Source organism: Episyrphus balteatus, chromosome 1 (assembly GCF_945859705.1).
Source record: "Episyrphus balteatus chromosome 1, idEpiBalt1.1, whole genome shotgun sequence".
Taxonomy (NCBI): domain Eukaryota; kingdom Metazoa; phylum Arthropoda; class Insecta; order Diptera; family Syrphidae; genus Episyrphus; species Episyrphus balteatus.
Window position 1 is genome coordinate 122,394,141 of NC_079134.1, and position 24,869 is coordinate 122,419,009.

At 30.5% G+C, this 24,869-nt stretch overlaps 1 protein-coding gene across 1 annotated transcript in view; it reads right to left on the minus strand.

The window, feature by feature from the left end:
- LOC129914743 (protein N-terminal asparagine amidohydrolase) overlaps positions 1 to 24,869 on the minus strand; it is a 124,170-nt gene that overhangs the window by 46,110 nt on the left and 53,191 nt on the right. The window contains exon 2 of the mRNA XM_055994105.1: positions 3,700 to 3,770. The gene's annotated coding sequence lies outside the window, so the exon portion shown is untranslated. The remainder of the gene's footprint in view (positions 1 to 3,699; positions 3,771 to 24,869) is intronic.

Sequence of the window (24,869 nt, forward strand, 5' to 3'; positions counted from 1 at the left end):
TAATAGTGTATTTGTGTACTTTAACCAAGCCAAATGTTTCGAAAAAAGTACAATCGTATCGACTTTTGCAACCCAGCCGATTAATTCATTCAGCAGAAACCTGCAGATATACATTATGTTAGTGAGCAGTGTTGCCAGGACCGGCTATTTATAGCCAAACCGGCTCCTTCAAGTTTTCTCCGCCTACTCCTTGTCTCTAAAATTCGCTGGCAACACTGTTAGTGAGGCTTCCGGAGGAACTTGTATTAGCAGCCAAAAATAACGTGAAGTATCTATCTATCTCGGGGTCGCCTTCAAGGAGTTGTAAAAATTGAACCCGCCTCAAAAATTGTGAAGTTTGACTGGTTTTGTAAATGCTTTAATTTTAAGTAGTGCATTCTAGTTATGTCTGATAATTTTGCCCTGTAACAATCGTTTGTTAACCATGTCCTTCACATATCTTTACTAAGAAAAACAATTTTCTTTGTCCTTAATAAAAGCCAACACCGTTCACATGCAATTCTAATTCACGGCACCTCTGAATGATATCATTTAAGATTATTTCCGGTACCACCTATGTATTTTCATACATAAATACACAAAAACCTCCTATGTTTAACAATTGCAAAAAAGTACTTATAGATGGTAAAACATACAGTGCTGCTAAAAACATTCCGGATTTTTTTGTCATTTTCATCAAATAAAATTGTATAACACAAAACTAAAACAAACAATTGTTTTAGTATTTTTGCTAGGTCGTTTATATATCAGTTAAGCAATTTCAACAGAAAATAATGACCTTTAACACATACAAAAAAATTAAAAATTGAAAAATGAAATAAAGCCAGAATTTCGGTTGTGAAAAACTAACCGGATTTTTTAATGTTTATGTTCAAAGTTAATAATTTGTTAAGAAACCTTTATTTTCGAAAACTGCTCGGCACCAACGAGGCTTGGACTCGGCCAAATTAAATAAAATAGAACTAGGAATATGCTCCTAGTCATTTTTCAAAGCCCAAAGTACGTTAGTTGCTGAGATGTGCTTTTTCTTCTCTACCTGTCACTTAAAGATGGCTCACAAATTTTCAATGGGGTTTAAGTCGGATAATTGTTACGGCTATTCCAAGCCAGGAGTATTGTTATCCCGGAACTACTGTTTTACGATCTTTTAAGAATTTTTGGCTTCATAACGTGCAGGAAGAGCCAATGTAAAGGCATTTATTTCTCCTTTTATGGAGCCATTACACTGCACAACAAGGTTTTGGATGAATAAACTATACAATACTTTTCCAATGGTTTTTGGTGTGCTGAACTCGAATCCGGTTTCAGAAATATTCTATCAGCTCTAGTTTTTGAAATATTGCCATTAGAAAATGCAAAAACACGTTTTTTGGCTGTTAGCTCTGGTCAACAAAATTTTACTATTTTTATTATGAATAAGCCAAACTATACTTTTCCAATAGTTTTTGAGGTGCTTAACTCGAATATGAAGTCAGAAATATTCTATCGGTCTTAGTTCTTGAAATATTGCCGTTAGAATTTGCGAAAAAAAACGTGTTTTGGCTGTTTTTGAGGTTATGCTTTGATGTGAGGTACCTTATTTTGGCAAAATTTGTAACGGTTTCTATAAGAACTGTTTTTCTTCTTTGAAAATCTGTTTAAATCTTTCCGATATCTGTTTTATTATCTGAGATATCTTAAGTTTAAGTACGTGTGTTTTGGCTTATTTTATCAATAACGTTGTTTCAAACTGCAGTAACTTCAAATTAAAATATCTCGGATTATAAAAAAGATATCGCAAAGATTAAAACAGATTTTTAAAGAAGAAAGGCAATTCTTATACAAACCTTCACAAAAAGTGTTGAAAAAAATCCCCACACATTGCAGCATAACTTCAGAAACAGGTGTTTTTGCATTTTCTTACGGTAATATTTAAAAAACGGGAGCTGATAGAATATTTCTGAATTCGGATTCGAGTTCAGCACACCAAAAACCTTTGGAAAAGTATTGTTTGGTTAATTCATCATACAAAAAGCTTAATTTTGTTGTGCAGTGTTATCGACTCCAACATCTCTCCATTCTGGAAATGATCCATAATTCCGTTGATTTGGTGTAACGGGGTAGAGCCTGCAGCTAGAAAAACCCCAAACTATCAATGATCCTCTGCTGTACTTCACGGTAGGGAGCATATTGTTTTGGTTTCAAACATGTCCATGCTGGAGCGCCTGGCTGCCATTTTATAATCGGAATAGAACAAATTAAAATTGCTTTTATCATTGAAAAACATATTTTTCCGTTTTGTTATCGAGCAATTCAGATGATTTTTTGTAAATACAACCATGATGAAGTATTTTTATTTTAAAATTTAAAGTTCTTCTTAAGATCCTTTAATTGCCTACCTTTTTAGACAATGCTTAGTATTAAGGAATGACTTTTTTCCGAGCGGAAAGAGATTAAGACCAAATCTCTCAAAGCCTTCCTTACTGTACTTTATGTTGAAGGCAGATTACGCTACTCAACTCTTTATTCGCCTATCAGTTTTTAGGGATATTTTGTTATGGCATCCACCCAAGTGATCTGCTTCAACTGATTTTTCTCTTTTCTACTTTTTGACGATATCATACTCACTTGACGTTGTAATTTACTACATCCCAAATTGATAACTTTTGTTTTATTTCGGTTTGAATGTGTTCTACGATTTAGTAACGAATTTTATGACTAAAATGCGTTTTTTCCGTTATTCCATTAAATAATTTATACAATTCACAAAGCTTACAACTTTGTTTGTCACCACAAACAAAAATTTTACAGCAATGGCGCTTAAAACTGTTACCTCAACACCAAGAATCGAAATCCTTGAAAAATCCGGTTAGTTTTGCACATACTAAATTCTGACTTTCCTTCATTTTTCAATTTTTAAAATTTTTGAATGTATTAAAGAACATTTTTTTGTGTTCAAATTCCTTAACTGATATATTTACGATCTAGAAAAAATATTAAAACAATATTTTGTTCCAGTTTTGTGTTATAAAATTTCATTTGATGAAAATGACAAAAAATCCGTAATGTGTTTCACAGCACTGTACATAATCATCTTGCTGTTATACTTATTTGCCAAAAGGTGTTGTGCTTGTAGAAAGGTATTCTTGTCATTCTCCAATATGGACGCTATTGAATGCAGCATAAGTACAATATATCATTTCAATGGAGTAACGCCTATCTATCGAAAAAAAAGATCTAGTTTTGTTGTGTTATGAGGATCGTCAATACCTACATATGTATGTAGTTGAAATGCAATTGAGTGTCAGAATCAGTAATGTTTAAGTTGATATGTTTGTATAGGTTTTCAAGTGTTTATAGAAAGAGTTGGCTGTGGTCGAGTTGTTTTCATTTAAGTTCCATAGCAAAGTTTAAGAAAATAGCTTAATATGATATCTATACTAAGATTATGTCTATTTTGTTTTATTTTTAAACTTTCTTTTTTTGTTTTTTTTTTTCCAAATGACTCCAAATGGCTTTTGCAGTCTTAGTTATAAAATTTCAATTAACGCAATATTTTGCGAAGACTTTAAATAAATTCAATAAAACAAATAGATTTTCCATAAATGTTAAAACTTCAAACCCAGATTCCCCATTGTTTACATTTTTTTTCTTGTCTAAATTTGTTTCTTTTTTAATGCATTAATAATAAAATAATTAAATAATGCATTAAATACATACCTTTAACTTAGTCTAATATTAGTTTTAAATAAATTATTGAGGTTTTCTTGCGGGCATAGTTCCTTCAATATCTGAAATGAAACAAAAAGAAAGTAAAAATTATTATTTTTTGGTCATTTGATATTTTAATTAAAATAAAGGTTCTATCAATATTATCCGGAAATTAAAATTTCCAAATTTTATTAAAAAAAAAAAAAGTTCATCCATGTAACCTTTAATCTCATATTGTGTTTGCTTTTAACTTCCATTACAAGTGTTACATACATTTTCAATTCGGTTATTATCAATTTATGAGTAAGGTACATTGTGCGGGTATATCAACGTGTATTTTCTCATCGACAAAATAATGTTTTAAAAAGGTTTTCAATCTAAACTAAAAAAAAAAACATTATTGCCATGTTAATTATTATAAGACAATGAGTAATGTTTTAATATGTAAATATTTAGATTTGTTCAAAACACAATTGATAAGATATGCAGTTAATCCTCTTTAACTTTGGTAGGATTATATATATTATCCCCCTTATTTATAAACTTTGTATAACTTTATACAGCTGTTTAAATTTGGAAAATGTGATCAAAAACCTTGTTTATTGTTGTCTTATAGCTGTCAAACTTATACAAAAGAGTAGATTGTCTTAACGGCGAATAATGTGATTATTATTTTTATTAAATAAAGCATATTTCCAACATTTTGAAAAAAGTTATGTAGTGTATAAGTAGACAAAAATCTAATAAATAATTAAAAAATCTAATAATAAATAAAATCTAATAAATAATATGTATAGTAGGGTGAGTCAAAAAAATCGAAATTCTTTTTTTTTTTTTTTTGATTTTGCACTCCAAAAAATCGATTGATAGACACCTCTAGAATATACACACCAAAATGAGCTCTTTATATTAATGGGAAGGTCCTCCGCTTCGCAATTTTCTATTTTTACATCAAGCTTCTACTAAAAAAATCATTTTTTTATTAATTGACTTTTTAGCAAATTTCTTTTCATATTCTTGTAGGAAATTGAACGGTCTACAAAAAAGGCAGCATAAACTTTTTTCGTTTATATAACCGTTTAATAGATATTTAGGGTCCAAAAATCGAGAAAATCTTTAAAAACGAATATAATTTTTTTTTTAACTTTGACCTCGAATATCTTTAGAATGGTTAGATTAATAAAAAAAGTTAACAAAACCGTTTTTGTGGAGCAATCTATTTCCTACAAGAGTATGTCTTGCGCGTTTGATTATTATTATTTCAAATTTGTTACAAAATTAAGAACAAAAAACGAATTTTTAAAGATTTTCTCGATTTTTGGACCTCAAATATCTATTAAACGGTTACATAAACGAAAAAAGTTTATGCTGCCTTTTTTGTAGACCGTTCAATTTCCTACAAGAATATGAAAAGAAATTTGCTAAAAAGTCAATTAATAAAAAAATGATTTTTTTTAGTAGAAGCTTGATGTAAAAATAGAAAATTGCGAAGCGGAGGACATTCCCATAAATATAATGTGTATATTCTAGAGATTTCTAGCAATCGATTTTTCGGAATACAAAATCAAAATAAAGAATTTTGATTTTTTTTGACCCACCCTAATGTATAGTAGACTGATTCAAAAATTATTTTTTATTGTTCATAGTTATATCGAAAATATTGTTGGAAATGACGAAAAAAAAAATACTGTATAAGTTACAGCTCTTAATATTAATATATTAAGTACCTACTGCCGCATCGCAAATTTCTATTACCCATATGATTTACATGCGAAAGATTGTGTTTTTGAGTTTGGAATTTTATAACTTTTTAATGGTTTATCAATAAGGCTGGGCTAGTCATTTTCTTGTATAAAATTGAACGTTCTACAAAAAAGCTCTTATTAATTTTTTTTTTTTTTGATAAACTGCCCCGTTTCGAAGCTATCCAACTTTAAAATATAAATTGTAATTTTTTCTTCTTTTTTTTTCAATTTTTTGACGAAATTATTAGGTTTTCCAAAAAATTTGGCAAACGTTTCGAATTTTTTGTACACCATGTTGTTTTTTGGTTTCAAAAATCCTTTTATTTAACTTTCAAACTCCTAATACTATCAAATTAGCCTTTGGGGAAAAAGGCTGAATTATAACTTTAACTTACATATAAAGAAAAAAAGGATTGAAAAAGCTCTCACTGTTTTGGTTCTATTCAACAAAGCTTCGAAACTTTTGGATTTTTTTTTAATCTTTTGCTCCAATTTTTTTTTTTTTTTTACGAACTATCCGATTAAGTTACTTGATTTGACAAGAAGGTTTTTAACTTTAAAAAAAGTTTAAATATCCTTAATTTTAGATTCACATACAATTGAGATTAAAGTTTTAGTAGATATATAAAACTTGCCCTGGCCCTGGGGCCTATTTCACAAAGCATACAACACGTACAACAATGGTTTGTACCAATAATATGATTGATAAATGTCAATGATTAATACATATAACCACGAGAAGAAAGTCTCTTCATAATCATATGAAATAATATCTTTCAAAAACAAACTTTTTCATTAATTTCGACTTTATGAAAATAAGCTTTGTACATAATATTTTCCTGTTGTGGACAGGTGACAAAAAAAAACTGCAAAATTAATGTTACAAAAGGAAAACTTTCTCTTTTATTTTTATTTTTACCCTTCATATTTATTGGTAAGTATACTTCTAAAATTTCTCCCAATACTGCACGTAGGTTGTTTTTCTAAACTGTTTTTATATAATTTGAAATTTCTTTCAACAAATATTTTCACCTCAAAATTAACCCCACATATTATACTGAATTATAATACCAAATAAGAGAAGAAAAAAACGTTCTCCCGAGTGTTTTACATAAATTTAAAGTTCGAATTGCGCTTGCGTTCATAGTCAATTTTTGCAATTTGAATTATTCGGAGGTAGGAACAAAATTAAATAAATTGACAAACAAAAATACTATACAAAAAAAAAAAACCCAATCTGAAAATACCAAACACGACAATGATTGAGTGTATTCATGCATGTTTCACCGAAAAAAACATATGTTAAGTGACTCGAAAGTGGAACTCTCAATGCAGACGCGAACGTCAACTTTGGTTAAATTATGGAAATTTTATTGCAGCGCAAGCTGTGAAAGGGGACCCAACATACTGACATCGCGGTATAATACGGCTAGCGTGCTGAGGCTGACTTGGCTGGCACCAAGTCGTCGTTTAGCGTCTATATCGTCGTCTTGATCGTATATACTTTCGGGTTGTATAATAATTTAATTTGCAATTTAAGTGGCTGCTATTGGTTGGTGCTGCCATCCAATCCTATCGGTTTCAGTTAGGAAAATAAACATTATATATAGACACGCTGTTCTCTATTTATAGAGTAGGTAATTGGTGTTTCGGTATGCAAGTTTTGTTGTTGTTATTATTTTGTTTGGGAACTTTGGTTGGCCCGATTTGAAACTGAATGCTTGTATATCTTAAATAAATGTGTTTTTAGCGAGCTATTTAGATTAAAATTAAATTGTTCTACCTATTTGATGATAATGTTGGACTTTATTGGACTTTGAAAATGTTGATTATATGCAATTAGACAATAAATTGATGACAAACGCTACGTAACTAGGTAACTAATAATGGAGTTTTCTGATTAAAAAAAATTTAGGTAAAAAAGGAATGTAATATCGAACTTTTGTTTTTCACATTGGTTATACAGTGCCACAGCTTAACTTGGGCTAATAACCAAATTTTATAAGGGTTACGGAAATTTTGTTTTAAACACCAAAATTGTCAATACCAAGTCATGTGCAAAAAGATCTCAATGTTGATATTGCGTGTCATTACAGATCACAAGCCTGTCATGAAAACTGGCCTATTGGAGTTAAACACAATATAACTTCGAATAAAAGAACGAAATGTTTGGTTGTCGACTGAAATCTTTAGGAAACATTTCAACTTGGAATAACAGCGTTTTGAAAGCCTACCTCAAATCCAGATAGACAATAGACTAGCTTACTAGCTATCCATGTTTTAATTTAAAGAAATCAAGCCTAAAACCATAACAATTATTTCAGATTCATTTCAATTTCAACTCAGTTCAATTTATTTCTTAATCAAATTTCGACACTTAAACTACGAGAACATCAAAATTAGAAAAAGCATTCAAAATATATGCGCGAACGCATTAACCTTGTTGTAATGTTTCTGTCGGGAGCGGGTCAAAATTATGACTTCAAAATTCTGATTTACAAAATTCTGCTTTTTTTCAAGAAAATTCTGTTTTTTCAAAACTCTGCTTTTTTTGTATTCTGTCTTTCAAAATTCTGGTTTTCAAAATTCTGCCAGCATTTTTTTTTTAACAAAAAAAATTCTGCTAATTCTGCTTTTTTTTAGCAAAATACACCTCATTAATTTTTTTTTAGGTTGATATTTTCTTAACTGCTTGCTGTTTGACCATCACAAATAATTTTCAAACTACTTAGAGTACTTACTTTCCTATAAATAACTCACATCTATAAGAGTATACCGTTGAAAACTAATTATAGAAACGATGTTGTGTCACTTCTATATATAACACTGTGCAAGTCGAAATTCTTGACAGGCGCGCGAATAACTGTTTCGCCATATTTCGGACCCGAGAAATCCATTGGCATCATAAGTTTTTCGATTTATCGGTACGACTTCGAACAAAATTTTTTTTGAAAGTTTTTTCAATTATTTTGAGAATTTTCCACTGTTTTTAGTCATTTTTCAATCAAAAACATTGTTTATATTGCTAATAATTCTGCTCAAACGTTATTTGCTACCAGTAGAAAGACATTGTAAACAATTTTGAACAATTTATTTGAAAGTTTAGTGATTTTTTTTTTTTTAATTTAAAAAAAATCGAAATTTTTTACATTGTTATCGTTTTTTCGCTGTTTTTGTTCTCTTTTGCACAAATACATAGCATGTTTTCCATTAAAAATTAATTTAACTGTTAATTTAGTGTTGGTTAAACTTTGACATACTATCGATAGCATCGATAACAAAAAAATATCGAGTATATCGATATTTCACAAAACTATCGATAGTTTCAACACTTCCAAATTATTATACCACAAGGCTACCGATATTATCGATAGTTTTTTCTTAAAACTATCGATACAATCGACAATGGAAACTATCGATATCTACCAAACACTATGTTAATTCGTTGTTTACATCCAATGTCAAACGAAAACTTAACTTGCAGTTCAAATTGTGTTTAATTAATTTCAAAGCTATCGATAATATCATTAGCCTTGTGGTAAAATAATTTGGAAGTATTGAAACTATCGATAGTTTTGTGAAGTATCGATATACTCGATATTTTTTTGTTATCGATGCTATCGATAGTATGTCAAAGTTTAACCAACACTAAATTAACAGTTAAATTAATTTTTAATGGAAAACATGCTATGTATTTGTGCAAAAGAGAACAAAAACAGCGAAAAAACGATAACAATGTAAAAAATTCCGATTTTTTTTTTTTAATTTCAAAAAAAATCACTAAACTTTCAAATAAATTGTTCAAAATTGTTTACAATGTAGCAAATAACGTTTAAGCAGAATTATTAGCAATATAAACATTGTTTTTGATTGAAAAATGACTAAAAACAGTTTAAAAATCTCAAAATAATTGAAATAACTTTCAAAAAAAAATTTGTTCGAAGTCGTACCGATAAATCGAAAAACTAATGATGCCAATGGATTTCTCAGGTCCGAAATAGGGCGAAACAGTTAATCGCGCGCCTGTCTCAAAAATTTTTTTCAAAAAACTTGCACAGTGTAATTATTCAATGGTTGTGTGATACAAGTATATATTCCTTTTCTTATTTAATGTTTTGAATATAATTTTTTATTTGACTATTATTTTTCGAAGATATTTATCTTTAAAAACCTTTTTTCAATATTGTTAAATTTATTAACATTAATATTTCAAACAATTGAGTAAGTAATCTCAAATAGGCAGCAAATTTAGCTAGAAGATGATTTTTAGAAAATTCTGCCAAAAATTAAAAAAGGATTTGGAAAATATTAAAAAGTGCGCGCTTTTTTTAAATGTTTGGCATAATTTCGTAAAACAGAATTTAGTCCAGTGCATTTATGATGTTCATATATGGGCGACCCAGCAGTTTGTACCACCCCCAAATTTTTTTTTGCTCATTCGATAGAGCATTGGCTGAATATCATTACTCTGATTTTTCGCACTCGCGAAATTCACCTTTCGACCGCCATCTTGGATTTTAGTTTTTATTGAATATCTCGAGTTCTATTTATCCTACATAAAAGTTGTGTGCAAAAAAAACGTAGGCAATACAATTTCGCGTCTTTTTAGTTAATAACACTTTTTCGATATTCCGAATATTAAAAATGTTATAAGCCAAAAAAGTAAACAAAAACGAAAAAAATGACAATTTTAAAGTTTTGAGAACTTTTTATCAAAATTATGAAAAAACCTTAAAATTCTCTACAACTCTGCAATACAACTTTTTTTTTTTATATCGCTTGAAATACAAAAGTTATTATTACTTTTTTGTTAAAAAATAGCCCTTTTTTACGCAATGAAGAGTCTTGAAAATAAAAAAGTTTCAGGTCCTGAATTTTCTCTTGTTACACAAAGCTATAAAATACTCACTAATCATTCAAAATTCAAGATTTGGTAAAAAAAAATTTAAGAAAAAAGTAAAGATAAAACACAAACAAAAAAGAGCATTTTTTAACAAAAAATAAATTTTATTGCCTACGTTTTTTGCATACACAACTTTTATGTAGGATAAATAGAACTCGAGATATTCAACAAAAACTAAAATCCAAGATGGCGGCCGAAAGGTGAATTTCGCGAGTGCGTAAAATCAGGGTAATGATAATAATTTTCAGCCAATGCTCCATTGAATGAGCAAAACAATTTTTGGGCTGCACAGTGGGTCCCGCCATAGGTCAAAAATAAAAAAAGTAAATGTCAAGTTTTTAAAATCCAATGATTAAACAACGTTCTACAATCTCCCATCGAACCAAAACCAAAAAAAAAATTGACGGTTACCCTTTTTTTCATTTCTTAATAGCCATTCAAAGTCGGTATATAAAAAAAGGTACAGTTTTTTTATCGCTGCAGTTATAAGGTGTGAACTTGCGATAGTGATAGCGGGTGTTAAAAATTGTGAACAGTATTAAATTGTTATGGATATTAAACGAGTACTTTAATACTTTCTAAAAACATAAATTATATTGTTAAATAACATTAAGGCTAATTGTAATGGGGCTCGTTAACGAAGCAATTTTAACCATTTTTATTTAGCTCAATTTTCATTAAATTAGAGATTTAGTTGGTTTGCCTTCGAGTGCCCTCTACAATTTAAGTTCTCAAATGAAGAATACCATTCTACCTTTCGAAATAATAGCACCGTTTTTTCCCCTTTTTTCCCCCTTTTTCCCCTTTTCGAGTAATACGAGTTTAAATGACGATACACGGAGAAAAAAAAATACAACGTAAAACTAAAAAAATTCGTTTTTGGTACTATTATTTTTATTAAAGACTGAACTAGAGGGTAAGGGTAAAGTGCTCGACTGACAGGCAGGTCCATTTCCGGCATTAACCATTTTTTTTATTTTCAAAAAAAAAAAATTTTTTTTACCTTTTTTTATTTTTCTTGAAAATAACCAAAATTTTAAAAAACTGACTTGATGCATTTTTTTGCAATAATAAATCATATAAAATGATAATACAGGTGTTTCATTAAAAAAAAAATGGTCATTATAAAAGTAGTATTAAAAGAATGCGAAACCACAAACGACATTTTTTTCGATCACTGAAAATACCAGGCTTATTTTACGACATCAAATCAATCGATTGCATTATGATGAAGATTGAAAAAATATTTAATTCGACAAAACCAAAAAAGAAAGCAAAACAAAAATTCAAGCTTATAACTTTTTTTTTTGCAAAACATGAGATCCTGAGTACAACCTTCTCGTCTGGCCACTGTCTTAAGCCGTTTGGATGGACGCCAGGCGCGGCAGATCGGTTGGCTGTGGTATATGTACAACAACTGTCCGACAAGCACATATTGTGATGTAAACTTTGACTTGGACACGGACACTCATCTTGGATCTGCGCGAGTGAGAGGTGCCTGAGTGCTGTTCTGCACGCGGCAAGATTCAATCATTTGTGTCGATCGTTGCAAGGATTATATTCCATGAGGGCGATTTTTTGTATCTACCATCTGAGCCAGTACTAGGTACATGGACGGGACGTGAACGTGCATCGAACGTTATATTAAATCCTTTGAACGTGGGCCTATGCACCGACGTGATTCGCTTAATGAATCCGATCGATCCATCGGATCGTATCACATCGATCGTTGTTGATCGTCGATCGTCCGACCGATGATCTGAAATGCGCGCGTGTTTGAGTTGTGTAGAAACAATGACGCTGGGCGGCTCGAATCATTAATTATATTAATAACATGTACACATGGCATGAGACATGCTCTTGCTGTTGCTGTTAGCGGTGACGACGACGGTGATGTTGTTTGGCGATCGATCCGGGGTTCGGTGATCATGGTTGGTGGAGTTTGTTGTTTTCCTTCTCTTAACAAATTAAAACATCAATTTAAATGGCAGACATTTTTGCGGACATTCGATGACAAAGTGCATGTATAAAATGCGAATTGGTGGTGGGCTTGTGGTTGTGGGGTAAGGTAGTGTGAGAAGGGAATTAATTGAGTTTGGATAATGAATTGATCAAATGCCTTTGAAGATGGCGACACGTGGAGTAGAAGGAGAAAGATTAAGTTGAAATTACACACAAGTTCTACAATCATAAGTAATTTTATAAATCAGATCAATTGATGATCGAAGGTCGCAATCAGAGAAAATTGTACTCCAGCATTGCAGTCAAAAAATGTCGAGGGCTTTAAGTTTGTATTAAAATTATGATTTTTATTGCTATTATTGGGTAGTGAATGATTACACTGGTCAACAAAGTTTTTGTTACAGACACCAAAATATACTTTTCTATGAAACGTTTTGTCAAAATTTGAAAGCGATTGGCAAAGAACTTTTCGAGATTTGCCGATCTGAAGCTTTAAAGGACATCAACCAAATTGTTGGACAGAAATCACCAATGTCGGAAATTATTAATACTAAAAATGGGAGGGCCAAAAATATACCTGGAGAAAGCAGAAGCATTTGCACTGAATCCTTAAACAGATCCAGTCTTATCCGATGAAGTTGAAGGATCCATCCAAAGGACCTTACTCCTAATTAAGATAAAACGACAATCAGCGACACTAATCCTGCAATTAACGTATGACATGCAGTTCGGCACTCCAAAATGCATCCGCTTCTAAAGTTTCATCAAGGCATCACCTCAGCTTTAAACAAAACATCAAGCTAACGACGCATGCTTTCTGGATATCGGGAAAGCATTTGACATCGCATGGATAGAAGCCCTTATACATAAACTCCATTTTACAGACCTTCTTTAACCAGTTATCAGCAATATTTCATTAACTTCTTTGTTAAAGTGGAGGATTGTAAATGTACAATAAAGTGCACAAGAGCTTTAGATGCCCAAGGATCAAAACTTCCTCTTTAGCATCCTGACGTGAGAGCAATTGTCTCCAAGTGAGTTCCAGTTTCCAAAGTCTTTCCTACACCGACGATTTACTCATACATATAATTTAAATTCATTTAGCCACCGCTGATCGCTAGTATCTGAAAACAGTAAGATGTATAGTAAATGAAATGGGCTATGAGGATCAACTCAGATTAAAATGGGAACACGACGACACGTTGGCAGACAAACGCAACGTCAAGTACTAGGAATAAACTTTCCGTACCTTCGCCTTCGCCCCCTGATAGTAATAGAGTTATGAATTACAGAGTTATGTGCGTCAAAGTTATGAAAAACCGAAGTTAGGAAAATCCGAAGTTAGGAAAAGCGAATTTATGAAAGACCAAAGTTATGAAAAACCAATGTTAGGAAAAACCAAAGTTATGAAAAACCGAAGTTATGAAATACCAGAGCTGTGAAACGTGGGTTTTGGGTTGGCAACCATAACGATATACGGGAGAAATGTACCAAAAAACTAGAGCGTATAGGTTTAGTCAAGACAAGAAAAAAATGTTATGGGAAAGGAGTGTCTATTCCCCTCCGTTTTAGCCAGGAGGGGCAATTTTCTAAAAAATTTACTTAATTTGAAAAAAAAATATGAAAAATCAACAGTTACACGAATAAAAACGTACTGTACTTTTTTGTAAAGCCAAAGACTTGTTCTTGAATCTTGTTTTAAATATAGCTGTTTAATGGACCAGTTTTAAAAAAATTAATTTTCAAAGAAATATAAATGGCTTTTTAAAAAAACAAGTAGCTTTGGTTTTTTTTTTTTCTTAATTTATTTTTGGATCTAGTTTTCAGTTTTTGTTTAAAAACAAATAAAAGCATTAAATATTGAAAACTAAATTACTACTTATTTACAAAAAATTTTACAAAAACTAGTTCGAACATTTTTTTTCACTTTTTTTTTCAAAATTTTGATTTTGAAAATGAATTTTTCAAAAACTAGTCCATTAAACAGCTTTATTTAAAAAAAAAATATTAAAAGACATAGTTTTTGGCTTTACAAAAAGATAGTATGTTATTGTTGGTGTAATTTTTTGATTTTTAATATTTTTTTTTTCCATGAGGGAACTTCAAATTTTTGAGAGAAAAATAAAAAAGGAACTGCACCAGGAGCGCAAAATTATAAGATCAACAAGTATTGTATCCTCAAAGCACCGGTTTCACATTCGATGGAAACATTTTAGTAATGAACGAGTCTATGAAAACACTAAAATTACACCACAGGACCAGTATCTCGAGCAATCAGTAATTAAACTTATTATTAACATCAACCAACACCCCTAACAACAAAGAATACACTTTTCACAAAATAATAAAATTCCATCTTTCAAAGATAAAAACCATCACTGAGTCACTTATTTATAATGCAATTCTATGGATTACCATTAAAAAGATAACCAAAGAAATATATTTGTACATTATGTCTTCAGATTATCATGGTCTAACACAATGTCACACACTGATAACAAATAGTTCTACGATTCAAGCCAAAAATAAAAAAAAAAAACTCTATAAAAAGTATTAAAATCTGGAAAAATCCTACCCCTGTCTGACAGAAACCCGAAGAAAGATCTCTTTGTCCCGTTCAATGTCCAATCACACACATCACCCTCATAACAATTTATTATCTCCCAACAACAACAACAAAAACTGTCGATTGATGATAAGTTCTCTTGCAGCAAAAGAGAAAATTCAGACATAAATCCCACATCAATCCAATGATGGGTTGCATTGTCCATTGATCATTATTCATTTCGTTACGATCGCCGCCGTCTATGATTGGAACTTGTACAAAAATAGGGTTTCCAAGATAAAATAATTTATATTTAGCATTTTTATTTTGTGAACTCCTTGAAGCTTCAACTCATTTTATTTGAAGAGAATTGAAAAGATATCGATAAGTAAAGATGTTAAAAACCTTTGTTAAGAAATTTTAAAATAAGACTTCATTTCTTATTAAAGTACCTACATGTTTGTGTACAACTTACTCAATGAAAATTGAGCTATTTTGTAATCCAAAACTTTCTTAATAAGCCTGGCAACTCTGTCGATGATATCGAAGTTATAAATTACTGCATATAGATTGACAAGCCACTTACATTTATATTCAGAAAAATGCCAATGGAAAACAAAAACAAAAAAAAAAGAAAACATACTCGTTAATTTAATTTGAATTTGTAATTTAAACTTAATTAATTGAGTTAACGTTGTTGTTCTGTCCATCATCTTTATTTGTCATAATTCGATCATTGTTGTTCTTCAATCTTTGTCAAGAAATATCTCTGTCATCTTAATTAATTGCCAGTATTATTTTAGTCTTCAGGGACTGATGGGACAAACTTTAAGTGCCATCAATGTTCAATGTCGTACGCAAAATACCTGTTTACAAATGGAACCTCATCCACCAAGTTGAAATTGGAGAGCTTAAAGGATAGAAGACTATAAACAGAAATGAATGGCGGTCAATGAGTGTCCATTCACCCGAATCAAATCAATCTGGATTGAGAGGTATATGGTGTATAATATTCAGAGGAAGAAGAAGGTATACTCTCGTAGTACAACATTGGCATATTTGATTATATTACCAGTTAAACCCTTCTGCAATTTTGTGTGTTGAATAGAGAGAATTTGAGCTCGAAGGTAAAGCTTTAAGTTATTGTCCAGTTGTTACACAAGAAGACTTCTGCCTGGCTGATGGTGTGTCCTTTTTCCCTCTTGCTCCAATATATTAGTCGATTTGTAAGGACAATGTATTTGAGTGACATATTACACAAAGGTATCTGCCGCCTCCTTACAAGTCTCTCGAAAGGAATATGGATAGATATATTTATACTCCAGAGATGGACGACTCACGCAGCATCAAAAGACCACACACAGGTTTTAATTAGTCGAAAAGGGGTTTTGTGAAAGATACACACATTTGATAACTTGACATTGTTCTACCAAAGGTACTTGGCAGTTGGTTTTGGAATAGTTAAACTTAGTTTTGGGAATTAGTTTAAGGTGTATACGATATGTCCAAATGTAAATGCCTGTGCATATGAAGAAACCTCAGCAAAAATATCATCAGCACTTAATTTGAATTTGCCTAACTTCTACATAAAAACTTTTAAATTGCATTTTGGAAAATTGCATTCACACAGAGGTCAGAGGATATATGGAAGTAAGTTTTAAAATTGAAAATTTTGTTTGAAATTTATTTTCCCTGAATGTAACATTAAATTGAAACAATGCTGTCTAAATATTTATTTTGAAGAAGTTTTGTGTATGTTGACCAATTTAATTTTTAAGTAGCACTTGATTGATGGAAAATTCAAAGAAAATTCAATTCGGAAAAATTAAAAGTCAACAAAACTCTTTTCGTTTTGGTTTCGAATATCATTGAACTTTAGGAAGTTTATCAAAACAAAAGAGATTCATAAATTTGAAAGCTGTGTTTGTACTGGAAACCCAGTGCAATTGGAGTGTGTTTTCAACAAGACTTTACACAACCATAACGTAGTTCTTGTCTGTGATTTCTCTCATGTCGGTGTTTAGAAGTTAGACCCTTCAAAAGTTTTCTTACTGTAAATTCAAAATATTCTTAAACTTCCTGGCTCTCAGCTTGTTAAAATGTTATTGGTTATTTCATCATCTTTATCAATGCATCAGTTAATAAAATCATTGGTTCAACATCTAGTAGATTTTTTGTATTCGACATTGCTGCGCTCCAGACGTTTGAATCCAAATCGAAAAGAAGTATCCGGAGCGAAAACTATGCAACAAGAAAAGTGAAGCGATACATTGAATGCGATTACAGTTGGTCCTGCAATTCTGCCTGGAAAACAGTGCGTCTGTATCTACCTACCTTCAAATACAATCTAAACTTTTCTAGCAATTTTTTTTTAAAACACGGAGGGGAGAGGGGTGAAATTGAAATTTTATTTTTAGGAGCAAAATTAAGAGTAACTACTGTATAACCTAAAAATTTATACATTTACATTTTTCAAAAACGACTGTAACGATTTTGAAATTTTTGTTTGAAATGTTGCAAAAAAATCGTTGTTTTGAAGTATAAAAATAAAATAACAGAATGCAACGAACATTTATATTGAAGGCTAAAAGTTGTAGATAAGCAATTTTTGTCCAAATCGAATGCCATACTCTGCGTAGAGCTTTACTTTTTTAGAATCTGCAAGGAGCTGTGTCAAAAAGTGTTTATTCAGAATACAAAAATTGAATAATTTCTTAAGTAATTAAATTAAAAAGTATTAACTACTTGAACTTTTTATTTCTCGGAATTCACTTTTTGTGACTTGCTGTAAGCACTCCATTAATTAATAGCCATACTAAGCTCTAATTTTTTTTTTTTTGTGGACAACATTTATATGATCAAGATAAGCTAACCTTGATAGGGTTCTTGTACAATATCACAACATTAGCTATTTTAATTAATTTAAAACAGATTTTTTTTTCCAAATTTTATGTTTGAAAATTAATTTTTAAAAACTTGTCATTGAAAGTCCTTTTTTTAAAATTAAACAACATACTTTACTATGTAGACAATCGACCCTAGCGAGGTATCCGTCGTTTTTATTTTTGTTGTTTTTTTTATATTTTGGAAATTTTATCTTAATGTTGACATTAGGGTAACTCAAATGTTTTTGTACAAAAATTTTCGTTGAAATCGGTTTCGTCGGTTATCGATGACAAGATCGTTCATAATTAAAAAGACCGCCAAATATCTCGATACAGGTCCTTTTTACGAAAAAAAATAAAATGCACGACTGGGTCGCACGAACTTGCTTTTAGATTCAAATTGCTTAAATTTTTAAGACTTTTTATATAGAAATTTGAAAATTTGGTAGGTACAGAAAAAAAAAATAAACTTTGTTTAAAAAAAAAAAATAATATAAAATCTGAAATCAAATTGCCCCCCAAAACAAGTATGCAGTTTTCATTGATATATTAAGATGCATTTTTAGATAAAACATTTTCCAAATCGTTAGAGCCATTTTTTAAAATACTAATTTTTTATAAATAATTTTTTGGAAAAAAAGTTTTAAAATAAAATTGGTATGCCATTTTGTAGAAATCACTGATCAACTTCTAAACACAAAATTTCAAAAAAATCAATGTCCCGTTTTTGAAAATTTAATTTTTCAAAAAAAAATTTTTCAAAATTTGTTTAAAAATCCAAAAATTATTTTTTTCAAAATTTTATTTTTGGCTTATATTTAAATTATTTATGCAAATGCTTCTTCAAAAAAAGTTTCCTTGAAATCGAATAGGCAGTTTCGGAGATAATCGGATTTGAAAAAAACGGTTCAATGGTAGGTACCGTTAATAATGATTTTCAAAAAAAAACTTTTTTCATTAGAAAATAGACCTTGTCTTAAAAATCGTTGGAGCCGTTTTTGAGCAATTTCAACTTTACTAAAATCGGTACATGACAAGTACTGTTATTTTGTGTCCAAAAAAATAATTCCAATAACCCCTCTGGGTCGCCAAATAATGCTACATACCAAGTTTGACATTAATCGGTCCATCCGTTTAGGCTTTAGCTCCTTATACAGACAGACAGACGGACTTCCGGGACCCACTTTTTTGGCATTCTCTACCATCGTAATGTCATGGAAAAATGTTATCTCAACTTTTTTTTTTACGAATGCATAACTTGATATACATACATATGTATAGAACCTATATCGCAAGTAAAAATGTAGGAAGGATTTTAGTATAAAGTTGATCTTATGAGACCAAAACCCTATTGTAAATAGTGGCAACTACATACATTGATTAAATTTAGCAGAAACTCTTGGGGGAAACGTATATGATACTAAAGCAGTATTGTGAATAAAAAATAAAACTGTATATTTCAATAAAAAAACAAAAATAACTTTATTTTTCACTTTGAGTAGTTCAAATTTTCAGATCAAGTACCTGCATTTTGTTTCGTCACATTATTTCAACATAATTCTATTTTTACTAATTCTCACTTTCATTGACGTCAATAAGTAACTTTTTTCTTTAACAAAATATTTTTTTTTAAAGGTTCATTCGCGCAGTAGCTGTCATAAATTGCTATAATAAGGTACGTACAAAAAAAGACCACCACAAGCTTAACGATGTTAGTTAGAGAATTCCTCTTCAGTGTTTTTTTTTTTTTTTTCCTTAATAAATGAGGAAATTTAAAACAAAAAAGTGGACTTTACTCTATACTACAAGCATCATCATCATTACGACTTCGATATCAACATTAGTAATAGTCTGGGAGATATGTTTGCTTGAAATAAAAATAAAAATATGTACTGCTTTGAAAACATTTTATTGACTTTAAAATAGTTTTTTCCTTTTTTTTTTTATTTCAAGACTAGTGACCAATTTTAATTGATCAGCGAAGAAGTGTGAAAAAATTTTACGAAAGCCTCTGAATAGAACCAAAACTTTTTTTCAGGCCAAAAAAAGGTATTAATAGTATTTTTTCAATTCAATTTTTCCATAAGTCAGTAACTTTTGTGAACAAACAAATTAGTTGAGGTTTTCAAGCATTTCTTAAAAAAAAATAATATATACAATATCAGTGAGAATGTGATAACTAATTTTATAATTTGTAACTCTATCTACCAGACTATTACAATAACTACACCTTCATTGTATCCATTGAAACTGTTGCCGCGCACAAAGGTTGTATTACAAAACTACACACTTGCCGGAGCTATGTCCGAGCGGTGTCCATTACCTTAATGAAGCTGTTATGTTAATTTATTGCAAAAATAAAAATATTCACAAGAAAATATCTTGTAGAGATTTTTTTTTCCTCAAGCAGCTAAAATTAAATCTTCTCTTTTTACCTGTGATTCTAGCAGATAGTTTACAAAAGGACAACTTTTGGAATTTGTTAAAAAAAATTGTAACTACAGAATTCATAATTATTAATTAAACTAAGGAGAAAAGACGAACTACTAAATGACGTGAGGAGTAAGTGAAAAGGGCTAAGAGATAATTTTGCTTGTGTAATCTCATATTAATAATATTAATAAATTAATTCAGATAGAATCATTATCATCAAAACAGAAATTATGTGGTTGAGATTGTATTGAAGTGTCATCACTGCAACGAATGACATGATTTGGCGCCAATGGATAGCGACAGATTTGGAAATTAATTTTGTTGTTTTTTTTCTTTTTCAGAATTGCTTGAGAGATAAGAAAGACTGTTTACAAATAAATGTTAAATAAATTAACGTATTTTTGTGATGATTTAAATTAAAAAAAAAAAAAGATTTTATTGCATGCGTCTCGAAATAAAAATAAAATTTTCGTTTTTCTCGGAATTTATTTGATTATACTGAATTTGTGTTGTTTTTTCCTTAGACTCTTCAAGTATTACAAACAGAAATTGAATAAAGCATCCATGTGCTTTTGTTTTAGTAAAAGTTTAATATAAAAATTATCAGAAATAAGTTTCGTCTTTTTAATAACAAAAACAAAAAAGATTTCAAACAGAAATGACGCACTAATTGATAGGAAATCACTGAAAGAATAAGTTTTGAAAAATTAATTAATAATCCAGTCAAATAAGGGTTTAACCTGTTTTTCATCTGTCAACCCATATTATTATAACAGTTGCTAACTTACTACCGAAAAACCCTTAAAAGTTATGGTAGCAGAACAAAATTTAGCATGAAGGTTTTTATATCCATTATTATTAAGAATCAAAACAATTCAATGAAAAAAACATATAAATCTATGAACAAATGGTATTTTTTGATAAAAGGGGAAATTTAAGGTTATGCACTAAAACACATCCTGGTACAATCTTGGAATTAGTGCTAATAGGCTAATTTTTTGGTTTCTATGTTTGTTTGGATATTGTATAATTTATGTCAAAAATCTATGAAAATCTCATGTCCGCAAGTCCTAACTTTCCAGTTTAACTAAAGTTAGGTACAGATTAAAAAAAAATAATAAGAAAACTTTAGATTCTTATATGTATACCAACATAACCCATATGATTTCAATTTATTTTTTTAACGCTGATTCCAACAAAACCAACAAGCAAATAAATCTGACCATACCTGAAAAGTAACGTACCTTTTTCATGTTGATCTGACACAAATATCTGAAGTGTAGTTTTTCAATTTTTTAAAATCTGCACCTTATTTTCAAACCAGGAAAATTAGGACTTGCGAACATGAGTTTTTTTAGATTTTTGGCATAAGTTATAGAATATCCAAACAAAGATAGAAACAAAAATAGCCTATTAGCACTCATTCTAAGATTGTACCAGGATGTTTTTTTAGTGCATAACCCAAAATTTCCCCTTTTCTCAAAAAATACCATTTGTCATAGATATGAATGTTTTTTGCATTGCTTTGTTTTCATTCTGAATGATAATGGATTAAAAAGCTTCATGCAAAATTTGGTTCCGCTAATATAACTTTTAAGGGTTTTTCGGTAGTAAGTTAGCAACTGTTATAATAATATGGGTTGACAGATGAAAAACAGGTATAACTTTTTTCAGAGACGTCAGATTGCCTTGATTTTAGATTTTTTTGGAATCAGCATTAAAAAATGCCTTGAAATCATGTATCACATGTGTATATAATACCATCGTCTATTTTTTCTAATTTTGAAAATCCCCATTTCGCGCTTTGACCTTGAAAATCGCGACTTGCGGACATGAGATTTTTCTAGACTTTTGAGGTATGTTATAGAATGCCAAAACGAAGGTTATGAGCAAAAAAAATTTCTATTAGCATTCATTCCGAGGTTTACCCCTTTTTTCACCTTATTTGACTGTATTATAAGATTTTCACTCAAATAAAGTTTTTACATCAAAACAATTATTATTATAAGGACTTTGATTGGCTTTATTCCTTGAAGTCTAAGGTGAAAAATTAAAATTGAAGTGTTCATAATTTAATAAGTAAACACAAATGTATGTCATCCGAAAACTGTTTTTGTTTATAAATCTATACTTAGGGATCTTAAGCTGAGTGTTTCCAAGTTTTTCACCTGTGTTGCATTTCGAAAAATCTATTTTATCTATTTTAATATCTTATGTGACCAAAACTACGTTGCAAAAAGTGGTGCAATGATAGAACTTGGCATAAATATGTATTTCACTTTTTGCAATGAGGTTTTGGTGTCATAAGATATATATTTACTACACTAAAAACCTTCCCACAATTTTTGAGATGCTTGTACCTACTAAAAACAATATTAAAGAAATTAATTACCTAGAAATACGGGAAAGGTCGACATTAGTGCCCTTTTTTTTTTTAACTGATACATTTATAGAATCATCACTAGTACCTACTATAAATTCAATCAAAATCCTAACACCCGTTTTCGTTAAAATTGCAATATCTCGAAAATGTTATATAAGAGGAGGAAGGTATGTACATTAAGGCGTTCGTTATTTTTGAATCAAGTTCCTAAGTAGAAAGAATGTTTCTAAATAATAAAAAAAAAATTCTCTAATTTTTTCAGATTTTTATTTTGACACTAGATGCTGATACCGCAAATCTCTGTTTTGAACTTCTTTATCGTTATGTTGGTTTTCATTAAAACCTCTATTCTTTTTGACAAAAAACCAATACGAACAAGTAAAAACATTAGATAGACAAACACAAAAATTGATAAGGGTTTAACTTTATTTAATGCAACTAAGCATTTCAGAAATCTGAGCGGGGTTGACCATGGTAACGTAGGTACTATCAAGTCAAAACAAATGTTCACAAATAGCCGAAGAATTTCTAACCAACGTTGTTTTACTAGGAAAGCGCCTTGAGTTCTTTGCTCTTTATTGCAATCAGCTCGCAGATAAGAGGACGGACTCAAAAGTTAAAAAACTGACTTTGGAGCAGGGTTGTAAAAAATACAATAAATTATGTCGACAATATTTAAAGAAATATTTTATTAAAATGGCTAAGTACACTCAACGTCTTAGAACTACTTTATTGAAACTTTGAAACACATTATGATGAAATCTATAAAAACACGTTCATAAATATTTTATTCCGTGTTCTGCCTACTTGCAAGATTCTTAAAGTGCAAATATTTCAATACTATCTGCAAGAAAATCCTAAGATTCTTTTAATTTATCAGCACCATCACATTATACACCTTAATCCAAGAATCATCCGAAGAATGTGTGTAGTGTTGGTATTTTATTATTATTATTATTATCGCTATCACAGCAACATGTCTTCCTTGGATGAACGGATAATAAAAAGCTATGCTGGATTGTTTATATTTTACAACAGGTAACGTTCTTTTACAGATTCTTTAGTTGCTTGTATTCTTGTTTTCTTTTTCAAATTTAACCTCACAAATATTAGTGCGCTTGAAATAGTTATAACTCTTTTCAGTGATCCCACTTTTAAAGAATCAATTGTAGTAGATTTATAAGAAATCATCATTGCTGCAATTCATTTCTTTTTCTAATCCAACGAAAACATTTTAAGGAAATAAATGAGCTATTATTTGTCAGGCAGCTATTTTGTCAAGTTTGCTTTTAGTGACATTTGCACCAACTAATTTCATGGAATAAAACTATACAAATGTAGTAGATCTACTACTATTACATCATACAAAATGTGATCCCTGGATTCTTCTTTTTTGTAGTATTTGTTCTTTTGACTTACTACCATGTTCAATACAGCAGCTGTGCTGGATGATCATAAGCGCTGAATCTGCGTTCGCACAACTCTCTCCACCTCATCTCCTTCGCCATACAACAGATTAGTCGCATTGTTGTAGATGGCGTAGCGCATGTAACGCAATACCCGAATACCGTGATAGTCATGTTAAAGTTGGCTTATTTTTGTAGAAGAAGTTCTGCATTGTTGTTTTGTTGTTGTTGCTTTTTATATGACCGACAACGATGATGGTGTTGTGGTATATTTCGATCTTGCTGTTTGCTTCGCCTTCTTTTTGGGCCTTGTTTTCAGCTCTAAGCTTTGAATCATTCCTTTACTACCAAATGATAAAAATCTTTTGCCAGTTTTGTATACGATGTGTGAGAAAGCGGGAACCTCAAAAAAAAAAAAAAAAACAGCAGCAAAGCAAACGTATCTTACCTAAGTAAAAGGCAAAAGGAAAACCTACAAAACGGAATCCAATGAAACTTTTGTTACAGCAGAGCAAGCGTCAACAAAAACAACACCAACAAGTACCAAAAGACGACAACAACATTACCATTTTGGTGAAACATTGGTAGTTGGGACATTTTATCGTGTAAGACGGAACAAAGTTGGTTCATCTTGTTTAAGGAAGACAGAGTAAGAGAGAGAGAACGCGCGCACGCGGTAAATAACTTAACAAACTCAAATAACAGAAACAACGACAACAGCGCGCGGTGATGGAGGACAACAACAAGTCGACATCTGCTAGGGCTATCACGAAAAATCCAAATCCAACGATCAGAGTTCTATAACTCCTGCTTCAGCAGCAGCTAAGCAAGGCGTAAAGATATGTGAATTCTGGAATTAAAGAAAAAAAAAAGTTGAAAATAACTCACAAGATTGAACAATGTACCCGAATGTTTAT